The sequence below is a fragment of the Brachyhypopomus gauderio genome, unplaced genomic scaffold, assembly GCF_052324685.1.
Source record: "Brachyhypopomus gauderio isolate BG-103 unplaced genomic scaffold, BGAUD_0.2 sc191, whole genome shotgun sequence".
NCBI lineage: Eukaryota > Metazoa > Chordata > Actinopteri > Gymnotiformes > Hypopomidae > Brachyhypopomus > Brachyhypopomus gauderio.
In genome coordinates this window covers 220,656-236,398 of record NW_027507012.1, presented here as the reverse complement: position 1 = coordinate 236,398, position 15,743 = coordinate 220,656, and the positions used below count along the sequence as shown (strand labels likewise).

At 44.6% G+C, this 15,743-nt stretch overlaps 24 non-coding genes across 24 annotated transcripts; all 24 read right to left on the bottom strand.

Annotated features, from left to right (window-relative positions):
• Positions 1 to 287: 287 nt before the first annotated feature.
• On the bottom strand, positions 288 to 359 carry trnat-cgu (transfer RNA threonine (anticodon CGU)). The gene has a single exon. It is a non-coding gene; the product is annotated as a tRNA-Thr (tRNA).
• A 284-nt stretch (positions 360 to 643) lies between these two features.
• On the bottom strand, positions 644 to 715 carry trnaa-ugc (transfer RNA alanine (anticodon UGC)). Its single transcript has one exon. It is a non-coding gene; the product is annotated as a tRNA-Ala (tRNA).
• A 508-nt stretch (positions 716 to 1,223) lies between these two features.
• On the bottom strand, positions 1,224 to 1,295 carry trnat-cgu (transfer RNA threonine (anticodon CGU)). Its single transcript has one exon. It is a non-coding gene; the product is annotated as a tRNA-Thr (tRNA).
• An 871-nt stretch (positions 1,296 to 2,166) lies between these two features.
• On the bottom strand, positions 2,167 to 2,238 carry trnaa-ugc (transfer RNA alanine (anticodon UGC)). The gene has a single exon. It is a non-coding gene; the product is annotated as a tRNA-Ala (tRNA).
• Positions 2,239 to 2,746: 508 nt separating this feature from the next.
• Positions 2,747 to 2,818, bottom strand: trnat-cgu (transfer RNA threonine (anticodon CGU)). The gene has a single exon. It is a non-coding gene; the product is annotated as a tRNA-Thr (tRNA).
• A 284-nt stretch (positions 2,819 to 3,102) lies between these two features.
• On the bottom strand, positions 3,103 to 3,174 carry trnaa-ugc (transfer RNA alanine (anticodon UGC)). The gene has a single exon. It is a non-coding gene; the product is annotated as a tRNA-Ala (tRNA).
• Positions 3,175 to 3,682: 508 nt separating this feature from the next.
• On the bottom strand, positions 3,683 to 3,754 carry trnat-cgu (transfer RNA threonine (anticodon CGU)). The gene has a single exon. It is a non-coding gene; the product is annotated as a tRNA-Thr (tRNA).
• Positions 3,755 to 4,625: 871 nt separating this feature from the next.
• On the bottom strand, positions 4,626 to 4,697 carry trnaa-ugc (transfer RNA alanine (anticodon UGC)). Its single transcript has one exon. It is a non-coding gene; the product is annotated as a tRNA-Ala (tRNA).
• Positions 4,698 to 5,205: 508 nt separating this feature from the next.
• Positions 5,206 to 5,277, bottom strand: trnat-cgu (transfer RNA threonine (anticodon CGU)). Its single transcript has one exon. It is a non-coding gene; the product is annotated as a tRNA-Thr (tRNA).
• An 871-nt stretch (positions 5,278 to 6,148) lies between these two features.
• Positions 6,149 to 6,220, bottom strand: trnaa-ugc (transfer RNA alanine (anticodon UGC)). The gene has a single exon. It is a non-coding gene; the product is annotated as a tRNA-Ala (tRNA).
• A 508-nt stretch (positions 6,221 to 6,728) lies between these two features.
• On the bottom strand, positions 6,729 to 6,800 carry trnat-cgu (transfer RNA threonine (anticodon CGU)). The gene has a single exon. It is a non-coding gene; the product is annotated as a tRNA-Thr (tRNA).
• A 284-nt stretch (positions 6,801 to 7,084) lies between these two features.
• On the bottom strand, positions 7,085 to 7,156 carry trnaa-ugc (transfer RNA alanine (anticodon UGC)). Its single transcript has one exon. It is a non-coding gene; the product is annotated as a tRNA-Ala (tRNA).
• A 508-nt stretch (positions 7,157 to 7,664) lies between these two features.
• On the bottom strand, positions 7,665 to 7,736 carry trnat-cgu (transfer RNA threonine (anticodon CGU)). The gene has a single exon. It is a non-coding gene; the product is annotated as a tRNA-Thr (tRNA).
• An 871-nt stretch (positions 7,737 to 8,607) lies between these two features.
• Positions 8,608 to 8,679, bottom strand: trnaa-ugc (transfer RNA alanine (anticodon UGC)). The gene has a single exon. It is a non-coding gene; the product is annotated as a tRNA-Ala (tRNA).
• Positions 8,680 to 9,187: 508 nt separating this feature from the next.
• trnat-cgu (transfer RNA threonine (anticodon CGU)) lies at positions 9,188 to 9,259 on the bottom strand. Its single transcript has one exon. It is a non-coding gene; the product is annotated as a tRNA-Thr (tRNA).
• Positions 9,260 to 9,543: 284 nt separating this feature from the next.
• On the bottom strand, positions 9,544 to 9,615 carry trnaa-ugc (transfer RNA alanine (anticodon UGC)). The gene has a single exon. It is a non-coding gene; the product is annotated as a tRNA-Ala (tRNA).
• A 508-nt stretch (positions 9,616 to 10,123) lies between these two features.
• Positions 10,124 to 10,195, bottom strand: trnat-cgu (transfer RNA threonine (anticodon CGU)). The gene has a single exon. It is a non-coding gene; the product is annotated as a tRNA-Thr (tRNA).
• An 871-nt stretch (positions 10,196 to 11,066) lies between these two features.
• trnaa-ugc (transfer RNA alanine (anticodon UGC)) lies at positions 11,067 to 11,138 on the bottom strand. Its single transcript has one exon. It is a non-coding gene; the product is annotated as a tRNA-Ala (tRNA).
• Positions 11,139 to 11,650: 512 nt separating this feature from the next.
• On the bottom strand, positions 11,651 to 11,722 carry trnat-cgu (transfer RNA threonine (anticodon CGU)). Its single transcript has one exon. It is a non-coding gene; the product is annotated as a tRNA-Thr (tRNA).
• A 284-nt stretch (positions 11,723 to 12,006) lies between these two features.
• trnaa-ugc (transfer RNA alanine (anticodon UGC)) lies at positions 12,007 to 12,078 on the bottom strand. The gene has a single exon. It is a non-coding gene; the product is annotated as a tRNA-Ala (tRNA).
• Positions 12,079 to 12,590: 512 nt separating this feature from the next.
• On the bottom strand, positions 12,591 to 12,662 carry trnat-cgu (transfer RNA threonine (anticodon CGU)). Its single transcript has one exon. It is a non-coding gene; the product is annotated as a tRNA-Thr (tRNA).
• A 284-nt stretch (positions 12,663 to 12,946) lies between these two features.
• Positions 12,947 to 13,018, bottom strand: trnaa-ugc (transfer RNA alanine (anticodon UGC)). Its single transcript has one exon. It is a non-coding gene; the product is annotated as a tRNA-Ala (tRNA).
• A 508-nt stretch (positions 13,019 to 13,526) lies between these two features.
• trnat-cgu (transfer RNA threonine (anticodon CGU)) lies at positions 13,527 to 13,598 on the bottom strand. The gene has a single exon. It is a non-coding gene; the product is annotated as a tRNA-Thr (tRNA).
• A 958-nt stretch (positions 13,599 to 14,556) lies between these two features.
• On the bottom strand, positions 14,557 to 14,628 carry trnaa-ugc (transfer RNA alanine (anticodon UGC)). The gene has a single exon. It is a non-coding gene; the product is annotated as a tRNA-Ala (tRNA).
• Positions 14,629 to 15,743: the final 1,115 nt, after the last annotated feature.

Below are 15,743 nucleotides of genomic sequence, written 5' to 3'. Positions count from 1 at the left end.
TTTTCGCTCCTGCAGACTCTATCACATGGAAACCTGATGGTAAACTCAGTAAAGATCATTGAAATACTCAAAATAAAGGTAGAGGTCACATTAGAAATGGATGTAGATGTTCCCGTTGTCTGCCATTTAAAAGGTAAGCACCTTTCCGCCAGGCCATTTCAGCTGCTTCTTTGAGAGTCAGACGAGTGCTTGATCACATACAGAGGTCTCTTGTACAAGGACAAAATTGGAAGCAGATATTTTAGTAGTGAATGGACATTATAGACCGTTCGGTCCACTTTCCTTAAAGGCACGAACGGGGATCGAACCCGTGATCTTCGGTTTACGAGACCGACGCCTTACCACTTGGCCACCATGCCATAGAAAAGAGAGAGTCCTTAAATTTGAACCACACACAAACTTATGAGGACATGTGGTAACTCCGACAGCGGAAATGTGAGGAAATGGCAGGAACATGCTCAAAATCACGACACCATTGTGACCTATGTATAACCGAACGGAAACTGAGCATCGTCTATCAATAAGAGAAGCTGCAAGCAACACTATTAAGGCACAAAAAGAGTGAGAGAAATGCACAGCGTCTGAATGTCAGCTCAACCCGAAAGGTTAAAATATAGCCAACCATATCTATAGATAATGCTCATGGAGATGCAGGGGATTGAACCCTGGACCTCATACATGCAAAGCATGCGCACTTCCACTGAGCTACATCCCCTTGACGTGTGGAACTAATTGGTTGTAGAGCCAAAGAGAATGATTCCAAAGGTTTATCAACTAGTCTACAGTTGCCTAATGTATCACTACTCCCTGAAGGGGTGAGAAGGCCTGCCACACCATCAGGAATCCTTGGCCCTATAACATAGACTTTGACATACAGCCTCTTAATCTGCAAACTACCTGGAAGCAATGGAGAAATTCTTACCTAGCAAAGCCCAGTTTTCGCTCCTGCAGACTCTATCACATGGAAACCTGATGGTAAACTCAGTAAAGATCATTGAAATACTCAAAACAAAGGTAGAGGTCACATTAGAAATGGAGGTAGATGTTCCCGTTGTCTGCCATTTAAAAGGTAAGCACCTTTCCGCCAGGACATTTCAGCTGCTTCTTTGAGAGTCAGACGAGTGCTTGATAACATACAGAGGTCTCTTGTACAAGGACAAAATTGGAAGCAGATATTTTGGTAGTGAACGGACATTATAGACCGTTCGGTCCACTTTCCTTAAAGGCACGAACGGGGATCTAACCCGTGATCTTCGGTTTACGAGACCGACGCCTTACCACTTGGCCACCATGCCATAGAAAAGAGTGAGTGCTTAAATTTGAACCACACACAAACCTATGAGGGCATGTGGTAACTCCGACAGCGGAAGTGTGTGGAAATGGCTGGAACATGCTCAAAATCACAACACTGTTCTGACCCGTGAATTGATACCAATTCTACCGATTCTACACTGTCCATAGGCTGTAACCAAAATAGCATTGCATAGGCAGCTACCAAAAGGAGAACAGAAGAAGCAACCCATGTCTTGGTGACTGGAAGAAAGTTGCACAGTTGAGTCACAGCCGTTTGGGACTCACCCAGGAAAGAGCACTTTTTGGTTGTTGGGGCCTAACAGGAAGCAAGAGTACCTGAGTGTTAAACAATGGCATTCAGGAAACAAGCTATGCTTCATTGAGATGCTGGGGGTCGAAGCCAGTTCCTCACACAGGCGAAGCATGCGCTCTACCACTGAGCTACATCCCCACTTGTAAGGTTGTCTTCAGAATTCTGAAAGAGTCTAGCACAGCAAATACAGCCACCAGAAGCAGTAACAGGACAAACCCATGAAGCAAGTTATACTTCAGCAGCAGCCATGCCAGAATGTCAAGTTTGCAAGGAACAAAAACAGAATTGAAAACTGACAAAGCACTTTAATGGTCCAATGGCTAACCGGTGATCTTCGGTTACGAAGGCATGTGTTAAAAGCAGCAGTGAACATGCTCAAAAACACGACACCATTGTGACCGATGTATAACCGAACGGAAACTGAGCATCGTCTATCAATAAGAGAAGCTGCAAGCAACACTATTAAGGCACGAAAAGGGTAAGAGAAATGCACAGCGTCTGAATGTCAGCTCAACCCGAAAGGTTAAAATATAGCCAACAATATCTATAGACAATGCTCATGGAGATGCAGGGGATTGAACCCTGGACCTCATACATGCAAAGCATGCGCTCTTCCACTGAGCTACATCCCCTTGACATGTGGAACTAATTGGTTGTAGAGCCAAAGAGAATGATTCCAAAGGTTTATCAACTAGTCTACAGTTGCCTAATGTATCACTACTCCCTGAAGGGGTGAGAAGGCCTGCCACACCATCAGGAATACTTGGCCCTATAACATAGACTTTGACATACAGCCTCTTAATCTGCAACCTACCTGGAAGCAATGGAGAAATTCTTACCTAGCAAAGCCCAGTTTTCGCTCCTGCAGACTCTATCACATGGAAACCTGATGGTAAACTCAGTAAAGATCATTGAAATACTCAAAATAAAGGTAGAGGTCACATTAGAAATGGATGTAGATGTTCCCGTTGTCTGCCATTTAAAAGGTAAGCACCTTTCCGCCAGGCCATTTCAGCTGCTTCTTTGAGAGTCAGACGAGTGCTTGATCACATACAGAGGTCTCTTGTACAAGGACAAAATTGGAAGCAGATATTTTAGTAGTGAATGGACATTATAGACCGTTCGGTCCACTTTCCTTAAAGGCACGAACGGGGATCGAACCCGTGATCTTCGGTTTACGAGACCGACGCCTTACCACTTGGCCACCATGCCATAGAAAAGAGAGAGTCCTTAAATTTGAACCACACACAAACTTATGAGGACATGTGGTAACTCCGACAGCGGAAATGTGAGGAAATGGCAGGAACATGCTCAAAATCACGACACCATTGTGACCTATGTATAACCGAACGGAAACTGAGCATCGTCTATCAATAAGAGAAGCTGCAAGCAACACTATTAAGGCACAAAAAGAGTGAGAGAAATGCACAGCGTCTGAATGTCAGCTCAACCCGAAAGGTTAAAATATAGCCAACCATATCTATAGATAATGCTCATGGAGATGCAGGGGATTGAACCCTGGACCTCATACATGCAAAGCATGCGCTCTTCCACTGAGCTACATCCCCTTGACGTGTGGAACTAATTGGTTGTAGAGCCAAAGAGAATGATTCCAAAGGTTTATCAACTAGTCTACAGTTGCCTAATGTATCACTACTCCCTGAAGGGGTGAGAAGGCCTGCCACACCATCAGGAATCCTTGGCCCTATAACATAGACTTTGACATACAGCCTCTTAATCTGCAAACTACCTGGAAGCAATGGAGAAATTCTTACCTAGCAAAGCCCAGTTTTCGCTCCTGCAGACTCTATCACATGGAAACCTGATGGTAAACTCAGTAAAGATCATTGAAATACTCAAAACAAAGGTAGAGGTCACATTAGAAATGGAGGTAGATGTTCCTGTTGTCTGCCATTTAAAAGGTAAGCACCTTTCCGCCAGGACATTTCAGCTGCTTCTTTGAGAGTCAGACGAGTGCTTGATAACATACAGAGGTCTCTTGTACAAGGACAAAATTGGAAGCAGATATTTTGGTAGTGAACGGACATTATAGACCGTTCGGTCCACTTTCCTTAAAGGCACGAACGGGGATCTAACCCGTGATCTTCGGTTTACGAGACCGACGCCTTACCACTTGGCCACCATGCCATAGAAAAGAGTGAGTGCTTAAATTTGAACCACACACAAACCTATGAGGGCATGTGGTAACTCCGACAGCGGAAGTGTGTGGAAATGGCTGGAACATGCTCAAAATCACAACACTGTTCTGACCCGTGAATTGATACCAATTCTACCGATTCTACACTGTCCATAGGCTGTAACCAAAATAGCATTGCATAGGCAGCTACCAAAAGGAGAACAGAAGAAGCAACCCATGTCTTGGTGACTGGAAGAAAGTTGCACAGTTGAGTCACAGCCGTTTGGGACTCACCCAGGAAAGAGCACTTTTTGGTTGTTGGGGCCTAACAGGAAGCAAGAGTACCTGAGTGTTAAACAATGGCATTCAGGAAACAAGCTATGCTTCATTGAGATGCTGGGGGTCGAAGCCAGTTCCTCACACAGGCGAAGCATGCGCTCTACCACTGAGCTACATCCCCACTTGTAAGGTTGTCTTCAGAATTCTGAAAGAGTCTAGCACAGCAAATACAGCCACCAGAAGCAGTAACAGGACAAACCCATGAAGCAAGTTATACTTCAGCAGCAGCCATGCCAGAATGTCAAGTTTGCAAGGAACAAAAACAGAATTGAAAACTGACAAAGCACTTTAATGGTCCAATGGCTAACCGGTGATCTTCGGTTACGAAGGCATGTGTTAAAAGCAGCAGTGAACATGCTCAAAAACACGACACCATTGTGACCGATGTATAACCGAACGGAAACTGAGCATCGTCTATCAATAAGAGAAGCTGCAAGCAACACTATTAAGGCACGAAAAGGGTAAGAGAAATGCACAGCGTCTGAATGTCAGCTCAACCCGAAAGGTTAAAATATAGCCAACAATATCTATAGACAATGCTCATGGAGATGCAGGGGATTGAACCCTGGACCTCATACATGCAAAGCATGCGCTCTTCCACTGAGCTACATCCCCTTGACATGTGGAACTAATTGGTTGTAGAGCCAAAGAGAATGATTCCAAAGGTTTATCAACTAGTCTACAGTTGCCTAATGTATCACTACTCCCTGAAGGGGTGAGAAGGCCTGCCACACCATCAGGAATACTTGGCCCTATAACATAGACTTTGACATACAGCCTCTTAATCTGCAACCTACCTGGAAGCAATGGAGAAATTCTTACCTAGCAAAGCCCAGTTTTCGCTCCTGCAGACTCTATCACATGGAAACCTGATGGTAAACTCAGTAAAGATCATTGAAATACTCAAAATAAAGGTAGAGGTCACATTAGAAATGGATGTAGATGTTCCCGTTGTCTGCCATTTAAAAGGTAAGCACCTTTCCGCCAGGCCATTTCAGCTGCTTCTTTGAGAGTCAGACGAGTGCTTGATCACATACAGAGGTCTCTTGTACAAGGACAAAATTGGAAGCAGATATTTTAGTAGTGAATGGACATTATAGACCGTTCGGTCCACTTTCCTTAAAGGCACGAACGGGGATCGAACCCGTGATCTTCGGTTTACGAGACCGACGCCTTACCACTTGGCCACCATGCCATAGAAAAGAGAGAGTCCTTAAATTTGAACCACACACAAACTTATGAGGACATGTGGTAACTCCGACAGCGGAAATGTGAGGAAATGGCAGGAACATGCTCAAAATCACAACACTGTTCTGACCCGTGAATTGATACCAATTCTACCGATTCTACACTGTCCATAGGCTGTAACCAAAATAGCATTGCATAGGCAGCTACCAAAAGGAGAACAGAAGAAGCAACCCATGTCTTGGTGACTGGAAGAAAGTTGCACAGTTGAGTCACAGCCGTTTGGGACTCACCCAGGAAAGAGCACTTTTTGGTTGTTGGGGCCTAACAGGAAGCAAGAGTACCTGAGTGTTAAACAATGGCATTCAGGAAACAAGCTATGCTTCATTGAGATGCTGGGGGTCGAAGCCAGTTCCTCACACAGGCGAAGCATGCGCTCTACCACTGAGCTACATCCCCACTTGTAAGGTTGTCTTCAGAATTCTGAAAGAGTCTAGCACAGCAAATACAGCCACCAGAAGCAGTAACAGGACAAACCCATGAAGCAAGTTATACTTCAGCAGCAGCCATGCCAGAATGTCAAGTTTGCAAGGAACAAAAACAGAATTGAAAACTGACAAAGCACTTTAATGGTCCAATGGCTAACCGGTGATCTTCGGTTACGAAGGCATGTGTTAAAAGCAGCAGTGAACATGCTCAAAAACACGACACCATTGTGACCGATGTATAACCGAACGGAAACTGAGCATCGTCTATCAATAAGAGAAGCTGCAAGCAACACTATTAAGGCACGAAAAGGGTAAGAGAAATGCACAGCGTCTGAATGTCAGCTCAACCCGAAAGGTTAAAATATAGCCAACAATATCTATAGACAATGCTCATGGAGATGCAGGGGATTGAACCCTGGACCTCATACATGCAAAGCATGCGCTCTTCCACTGAGCTACATCCCCTTGACATGTGGAACTAATTGGTTGTAGAGCCAAAGAGAATGATTCCAAAGGTTTATCAACTAGTCTACAGTTGCCTAATGTATCACTACTCCCTGAAGGGGTGAGAAGGCCTGCCACACCATCAGGAATACTTGGCCCTATAACATAGACTTTGACATACAGCCTCTTAATCTGCAACCTACCTGGAAGCAATGGAGAAATTCTTACCTAGCAAAGCCCAGTTTTCGCTCCTGCAGACTCTATCACATGGAAACCTGATGGTAAACTCAGTAAAGATCATTGAAATACTCAAAATAAAGGTAGAGGTCACATTAGAAATGGATGTAGATGTTCCCGTTGTCTGCCATTTAAAAGGTAAGCACCTTTCCGCCAGGCCATTTCAGCTGCTTCTTTGAGAGTCAGACGAGTGCTTGATCACATACAGAGGTCTCTTGTACAAGGACAAAATTGGAAGCAGATATTTTAGTAGTGAATGGACATTATAGACCGTTCGGTCCACTTTCCTTAAAGGCACGAACGGGGATCGAACCCGTGATCTTCGGTTTACGAGACCGACGCCTTACCACTTGGCCACCATGCCATAGAAAAGAGAGAGTCCTTAAATTTGAACCACACACAAACTTATGAGGACATGTGGTAACTCCGACAGCGGAAATGTGAGGAAATGGCAGGAACATGCTCAAAATCACGACACCATTGTGACCTATGTATAACCGAACGGAAACTGAGCATCGTCTATCAATAAGAGAAGCTGCAAGCAACACTATTAAGGCACAAAAAGAGTGAGAGAAATGCACAGCGTCTGAATGTCAGCTCAACCCGAAAGGTTAAAATATAGCCAACCATATCTATAGATAATGCTCATGGAGATGCAGGGGATTGAACCCTGGACCTCATACATGCAAAGCATGCGCACTTCCACTGAGCTACATCCCCTTGACGTGTGGAACTAATTGGTTGTAGAGCCAAAGAGAATGATTCCAAAGGTTTATCAACTAGTCTACAGTTGCCTAATGTATCACTACTCCCTGAAGGGGTGAGAAGGCCTGCCACACCATCAGGAATCCTTGGCCCTATAACATAGACTTTGACATACAGCCTCTTAATCTGCAAACTACCTGGAAGCAATGGAGAAATTCTTACCTAGCAAAGCCCAGTTTTCGCTCCTGCAGACTCTATCACATGGAAACCTGATGGTAAACTCAGTAAAGATCATTGAAATACTCAAAACAAAGGTAGAGGTCACATTAGAAATGGAGGTAGATGTTCCCGTTGTCTGCCATTTAAAAGGTAAGCACCTTTCCGCCAGGACATTTCAGCTGCTTCTTTGAGAGTCAGACGAGTGCTTGATAACATACAGAGGTCTCTTGTACAAGGACAAAATTGGAAGCAGATATTTTGGTAGTGAACGGACATTATAGACCGTTCGGTCCACTTTCCTTAAAGGCACGAACGGGGATCTAACCCGTGATCTTCGGTTTACGAGACCGACGCCTTACCACTTGGCCACCATGCCATAGAAAAGAGTGAGTGCTTAAATTTGAACCACACACAAACCTATGAGGGCATGTGGTAACTCCGACAGCGGAAGTGTGTGGAAATGGCTGGAACATGCTCAAAATCACAACACTGTTCTGACCCGTGAATTGATACCAATTCTACCGATTCTACACTGTCCATAGGCTGTAACCAAAATAGCATTGCATAGGCAGCTACCAAAAGGAGAACAGAAGAAGCAACCCATGTCTTGGTGACTGGAAGAAAGTTGCACAGTTGAGTCACAGCCGTTTGGGACTCACCCAGGAAAGAGCACTTTTTGGTTGTTGGGGCCTAACAGGAAGCAAGAGTACCTGAGTGTTAAACAATGGCATTCAGGAAACAAGCTATGCTTCATTGAGATGCTGGGGGTCGAAGCCAGTTCCTCACACAGGCGAAGCATGCGCTCTACCACTGAGCTACATCCCCACTTGTAAGGTTGTCTTCAGAATTCTGAAAGAGTCTAGCACAGCAAATACAGCCACCAGAAGCAGTAACAGGACAAACCCATGAAGCAAGTTATACTTCAGCAGCAGCCATGCCAGAATGTCAAGTTTGCAAGGAACAAAAACAGAATTGAAAACTGACAAAGCACTTTAATGGTCCAATGGCTAACCGGTGATCTTCGGTTACGAAGGCATGTGTTAAAAGCAGCAGTGAACATGCTCAAAAACACGACACCATTGTGACCGATGTATAACCGAACGGAAACTGAGCATCGTCTATCAATAAGAGAAGCTGCAAGCAACACTATTAAGGCACGAAAAGGGTAAGAGAAATGCACAGCGTCTGAATGTCAGCTCAACCCGAAAGGTTAAAATATAGCCAACAATATCTATAGACAATGCTCATGGAGATGCAGGGGATTGAACCCTGGACCTCATACATGCAAAGCATGCGCTCTTCCACTGAGCTACATCCCCTTGACATGTGGAACTAATTGGTTGTAGAGCCAAAGAGAATGATTCCAAAGGTTTATCAACTAGTCTACAGTTGCCTAATGTATCACTACTCCCTGAAGGGGTGAGAAGGCCTGCCACACCATCAGGAATACTTGGCCCTATAACATAGACTTTGACATACAGCCTCTTAATCTGCAACCTACCTGGAAGCAATGGAGAAATTCTTACCTAGCAAAGCCCAGTTTTCGCTCCTGCAGACTCTATCACATGGAAACCTGATGGTAAACTCAGTAAAGATCATTGAAATACTCAAAATAAAGGTAGAGGTCACATTAGAAATGGATGTAGATGTTCCCGTTGTCTGCCATTTAAAAGGTAAGCACCTTTCCGCCAGGCCATTTCAGCTGCTTCTTTGAGAGTCAGACGAGTGCTTGATCACATACAGAGGTCTCTTGTACAAGGACAAAATTGGAAGCAGATATTTTAGTAGTGAATGGACATTATAGACCGTTCGGTCCACTTTCCTTAAAGGCACGAACGGGGATCGAACCCGTGATCTTCGGTTTACGAGACCGACGCCTTACCACTTGGCCACCATGCCATAGAAAAGAGAGAGTCCTTAAATTTGAACCACACACAAACTTATGAGGACATGTGGTAACTCCGACAGCGGAAATGTGAGGAAATGGCAGGAACATGCTCAAAATCACGACACCATTGTGACCTATGTATAACCGAACGGAAACTGAGCATCGTCTATCAATAAGAGAAGCTGCAAGCAACACTATTAAGGCACAAAAAGAGTGAGAGAAATGCACAGCGTCTGAATGTCAGCTCAACCCGAAAGGTTAAAATATAGCCAACCATATCTATAGATAATGCTCATGGAGATGCAGGGGATTGAACCCTGGACCTCATACATGCAAAGCATGCGCTCTTCCACTGAGCTACATCCCCTTGACGTGTGGAACTAATTGGTTGTAGAGCCAAAGAGAATGATTCCAAAGGTTTATCAACTAGTCTACAGTTGCCTAATGTATCACTACTCCCTGAAGGGGTGAGAAGGCCTGCCACACCATCAGGAATCCTTGGCCCTATAACATAGACTTTGACATACAGCCTCTTAATCTGCAAACTACCTGGAAGCAATGGAGAAATTCTTACCTAGCAAAGCCCAGTTTTCGCTCCTGCAGACTCTATCACATGGAAACCTGATGGTAAACTCAGTAAAGATCATTGAAATACTCAAAACAAAGGTAGAGGTCACATTAGAAATGGAGGTAGATGTTCCTGTTGTCTGCCATTTAAAAGGTAAGCACCTTTCCGCCAGGACATTTCAGCTGCTTCTTTGAGAGTCAGACGAGTGCTTGATAACATACAGAGGTCTCTTGTACAAGGACAAAATTGGAAGCAGATATTTTGGTAGTGAACGGACATTATAGACCGTTCGGTCCACTTTCCTTAAAGGCACGAACGGGGATCTAACCCGTGATCTTCGGTTTACGAGACCGACGCCTTACCACTTGGCCACCATGCCATAGAAAAGAGTGAGTGCTTAAATTTGAACCACACACAAACCTATGAGGGCATGTGGTAACTCCGACAGCGGAAGTGTGTGGAAATGGCTGGAACATGCTCAAAATCACAACACTGTTCTGACCCGTGAATTGATACCAATTCTACCGATTCTACACTGTCCATAGGCTGTAACCAAAATAGCATTGCATAGGCAGCTACCAAAAGGAGAACAGAAGAAGCAACCCATGTCTTGGTGACTGGAAGAAAGTTGCACAGTTGAGTCACAGCCGTTTGGGACTCACCCAGGAAAGAGCACTTTTTGGTTGTTGGGGCCTAACAGGAAGCAAGAGTACCTGAGTGTTAAACAATGGCATTCAGGAAACAAGCTATGCTTCATTGAGATGCTGGGGGTCGAAGCCAGTTCCTCACACAGGCGAAGCATGCGCTCTACCACTGAGCTACATCCCCACTTGTAAGGTTGTCTTCAGAATTCTGAAAGAGTCTAGCACAGCAAATACAGCCACCAGAAGCAGTAACAGGACAAACCCATGAAGCAAGTTATACTTCAGCAGCAGCCATGCCAGAATGTCAAGTTTGCAAGGAACAAAAACAGAATTGAAAACTGACAAAGCACTTTAATGGTCCAATGGCTAACCGGTGATCTTCGGTTACGAAGGCATGTGTTAAAAGCAGCAGTGAACATGCTCAAAAACACGACACCATTGTGACCGATGTATAACCGAACGGAAACTGAGCATCGTCTATCAATAAGAGAAGCTGCAAGCAACACTATTAAGGCACGAAAAGGGTAAGAGAAATGCACAGCGTCTGAATGTCAGCTCAACCCGAAAGGTTAAAATATAGCCAACCATATCGATAGACAATGCTCATGGAGATGCAGGGGATTGATCCCTGGACCTCATACATGCAAAGCATGCGCTCTTCCACTGAGCTACATCCCCTTGACATGTGGAACTAATTGGTTGTAGAGCCAAAGAGAATGATTCCAAAGGTTTATCAACTAGTCTGCAGTTGCCTAATGTATCACTACTCCCTGAAGGGGTGAGAAGGCCTGCCACACCATCAGGAATACTTGGCCCAATAACATAGACTTTGACATACAGCCTCTTAATCTGCAACCTACCTGGAAGCAATGGAGAAATTCTTACCTAGCAAAGCCCAGTTTTCGCTCTTGCAGACTCTATCACATGGAAACCTGATGGTAAACTCAGTAAAGATCATTGAAATACTCAAAATAAAGGTAGAGGTCAAATTAGAAATGGATGTAGATGTTCCCGTTGTCTGCCATTTAAAAGGTAAGCACCTTTCCGCCAGGCCATTTCAGCTGCTTCTTTGAGAGTCAGACGAGTGTTTGATAACATACAGAGGTCTCTTGTACAAGGACAAAATTGGAAGCAGATATTTTGGTTGGTAGTGAATGGACATTATAGACCGTTCGGTCCACTTTCCTTAAAGGCACAAACGGGGATCGAACCCGTGATCTCCGGTTTACGAGACCGACGCCTTACCACTTGGCCACCATGCCGTAGAAAAGAGAGAGTGCTTAAATTTGAACCACACACAAACCTATGAGGGCATGTGGTAACTCAGACAGCGGAAATGTGTGGAAATGGCTGGAACATGCTCAAAATCACGACACCATTGTGACCGATGTATAACCGAACGGAAACTGAGCATCGTCTATCAATAAGAGAAGCTGCAAGCAACACTATTAAGGCATGAAAAGAGTGAGAGAAATGCACAGCGTCTGAATGTCAGCTCAACACGAAAGGTTAAAATATAGCCAAGCATATCTATAGATAATGCTCATGGAGATGCAGGGGATTGAACCCTGGACCTCATACATGCAAAGCATGCGCTCTTCCACTGAGCTACATCCCCTTGACATGTGGAACTAATTGGTTGTAGAGCCAAAGAGAATGATTCCAAAGGTTTATCAACTAGTCTGCAGTTGCCTAATGTATCACTACTCCCTGAAGGGGTGAGAAGGCCTGCCACACCATCAGGAATACTTGGCCCAATAACATAGACTTTGACATACAGCCTCTTAATCTGCAACCTACCTGGAAGCAATGGAGAAATTCTTACCTAGCAAAGCCCAGTTTTCGCTCTTGCAGACTCTATCACATGGAAACCTGATGGTAAACTCAGTAAAGATCATTGAAATACTCAAAATAAAGGTAGAGGTCAAATTAGAAATGGATGTAGATGTTCCCGTTGTCTGCCATTTAAAAGGTAAGCACCTTTCCGCCAGGCCATTTCAGCTGCTTCTTTGAGAGTCAGACGAGTGTTTGATAACATACAGAGGTCTCTTGTACAAGGACAAAATTGGAAGCAGATATTTTGGTTGGTAGTGAATGGACATTATAGACCGTTCGGTCCACTTTCCTTAAAGGCACAAACGGGGATCGAACCCGTGATCTCCGGTTTACGAGACCGACGCCTTACCACTTGGCCACCATGCCGTAGAAAAGAGAGAGTGCTTAAATTTGAACCACACACAAACCTATGAGGGCATGTGGTAACTCAGACAGCGGAAATGTGTGGAAATGGCTGGAACATGCTCAAAATCACGACACCATTGTGACCGATGTATAACCGAACGGAAACTGAGCATCGTCTATCAATAAGAGAAGCTGCAAGCAACACTATTAAGGCATGAAAAGAGTGAGAGAAATGCACAGCGTCTGAATGTCAGCTCAACCCGAAAGGTTAAAATATAGCCAAGCATATCTATAGATAATGCTCATGGAGATGCAGGGGATTGAACCCTGGACCTCATACATGCAAAGCATGCGCTCTTCCACTGAGCTACATCCCCTTGACGTGTGGAACTAATTGGTTGTAGAGCCAAAGAGAATGATTACAAAGGTTTATCAACTAGTCTACAGTTGCCTAATGTATCACTACTCCCTGAAGGGATGAGAAGGCCTGCCACACCATCAGGAATCCTTGGCCCTATAACATAGACTTTGACATACAGCCTCTTAATCTGCAAACTACCTGGAAGCAATGGAGAAATTCTTACCTAGCAAAGCCCAGTTTTCGCTCCTGCAGACTCTATCACATGAAAACCTGATGGTAAACTCAGTAAAGATCATTGAAATACTCAAAACAAAGGTAGAGGTCACATTAGAAATGGAGGTAGATGTTCCCGTTGTCTGCCATTTAAAAGGTAAGCACCTTTCCGCCAGGCCATTTCAGCTGCTTCTTTGAGAGTCAGACGAGTGCTTGATAACATACAGAGGTCTCTTGTACAAGGACAAAATTGGAAGCAGATATTTTGGTAGTGAATGGACATTATAGACCGTTCGGTCCACTTTCCTTAAAGGCATGAACGGGGATCGAACCCGTGATCTTCGTTTTACGAGACCGACGCCTTACCACTTGGCCACCATGCCATAGACAAGAGAGAGTGCTTAAATGGGGATCGAACCCGTGATCTTCGGTTTACGAGACCGACGCGTTACCACTTGGCCACCATGCCGTAGAAAAGAGAGAGTGCTTAAATTTAAACCACACACAAACCTATGAGGGCATGTGGTAACTCCGACAGCCGGAAGTGTGTGGAAATGGCTGGAACATGCTCAAAATCACAACACTGTTCTGACCCATGAATTGATACCAATTCTACCGATTCTACACTGTCCATAGGCTGTAACCAAAATAGCATTGCATAGGCAGCTACCAAAAGGAGAACAGAAGAAGCAACCCATGTCTTGGTGACTGGAAGAAAGTTGCACAGTTGAGTCACAGCCGTTTGGGACTCACCCAGGAAAGAGCACTTTTTGGTTGTTGGGGCCTAACAGGAAGCAAGAGTACCTGAGTGTTAAACAATGGCATTCAGGAAACAAGCTATGCTTCATTGACATGCTGGGGGTCGAAGCCAGTTCCTCACACAGGCGAAGCATGCGCTCTACCACTGAGCTACATCCCCACTTGTAAGGTTGTCTTCAGAATTCTGAAAGAGTCTAGCACAGCAAATACGGCCACCAGAAGCAGTAACAGGACGAACCCATGAAGCAAGTTATACTTCAGCAGCAGCCATGCCAGAATGTCAAGTTTGCAAGGAACAAAAACAGAATTGAAAACTGACAAAGCACTTTAATGGTCCAATGGCTAACCGGTGGTCTTCGGTTAGGAAGGCATGTGTTAAAAGCAGCAGTGAACATGCTCAAAAACACAACACCATTGTGACCGATGTATAACCGTACGGAAACTGAGCATCGTCTATCAATAAGAGAAGCTGCAAGCAACACTATTAAGGCACAAATAGAGTGAGAGAAATGCACAGCGTCTGAATGTCAGCTCAACCCGAAAGGTTAAAATATAGCCAACCATATCGATAGACAATGCTCATGGAGATGCAGGGGATTGATCCCTGGACCTCATACATGCAAAGCATGCGCTCTTCCACTGAGCTACATCCCCTTGACATGTGGAACTAATTGGTTGTAGAGCCAAAGAGAATGATTCCAAAGGTTTATCAACTAGTCTGCAGTTACCAAAAGGAGAACAGAAGAAGCAACCCATGTCTTGGTGACTGGAAGAAAGTTGCACAGTTGAGTCACAGCCGTTTGGGACTCACCCAGGAAAGAGCACTTTTTGGTTGTTGGGGCCTAACAGGAAGCAAGAGTACCTGAGTGTTAAACAATGGCATTCAGGAAACAAGCTATGCTTCATTGACATGGTGGGGGTCGAAGCCAGTTCCTCACACAGGCGAAGCATGCGCTCTACCACTGAGCTACATCCCCACTTGTAAGGTTGTCTTCAGAATTCTGAAAGAGTCTAGCACAGCAAATACGGCCACCAGAAGCAGTAACAGGACGAACCCATGAAGCAAGTTATACTTCAGCAGCAGCCATGCCAGAATGTCAAGTTTGCAAGGAACAAAAACAGAATTGAAAACTGACAAAGCACTTCAATGGTCCAATGGCTAACCGGTGGTCTTCGGTTAGGAAGGCATGTGTTAAAAGCAGCAGTGAACATGCTCAAAAACACAACACCATTGTGACCGATGTATAACCGAACGGAAACTGAGCATCGTCTATCAATAAGAGAAGCTGCAAGCAACACTATTAAGGCACAAAAAGAGTGAGAGAAATGCACAGCGTCTGAATGTCAGCTCAACCCGAAAGGTTAAAATATAGCCAACCATATCGATAGACAATGCTCATGGAGATGCAGGGGATTGATCCCTGGAGCTCATACATGCAAAGCATGCGCTCTTCCACTGAGCTACATCCCCTTGACATGTGGAACTAATTGGTTGTAGAGCCAAAGAGAATGATTCCAAAGGTTTATCAACTAGTCTGCAGTTGCCTAATGTATCACTACTCCCTGAAGGGGTGAGAAGGCCTGCCACACCATCAGGAATACTTGGCCCAATAACATAGACTTTGACATACAGCCTCTTAATCTGCAACCTACCTGGAAGCAATGGAGAAATTCTTACCTAGCAAAGCCCAGTTTTCGCTCTTGCAGACTCTATCACATGGAAACCTGATGGTAAACTCAGTAAAGATCATTGAAATACTCAAAACAAA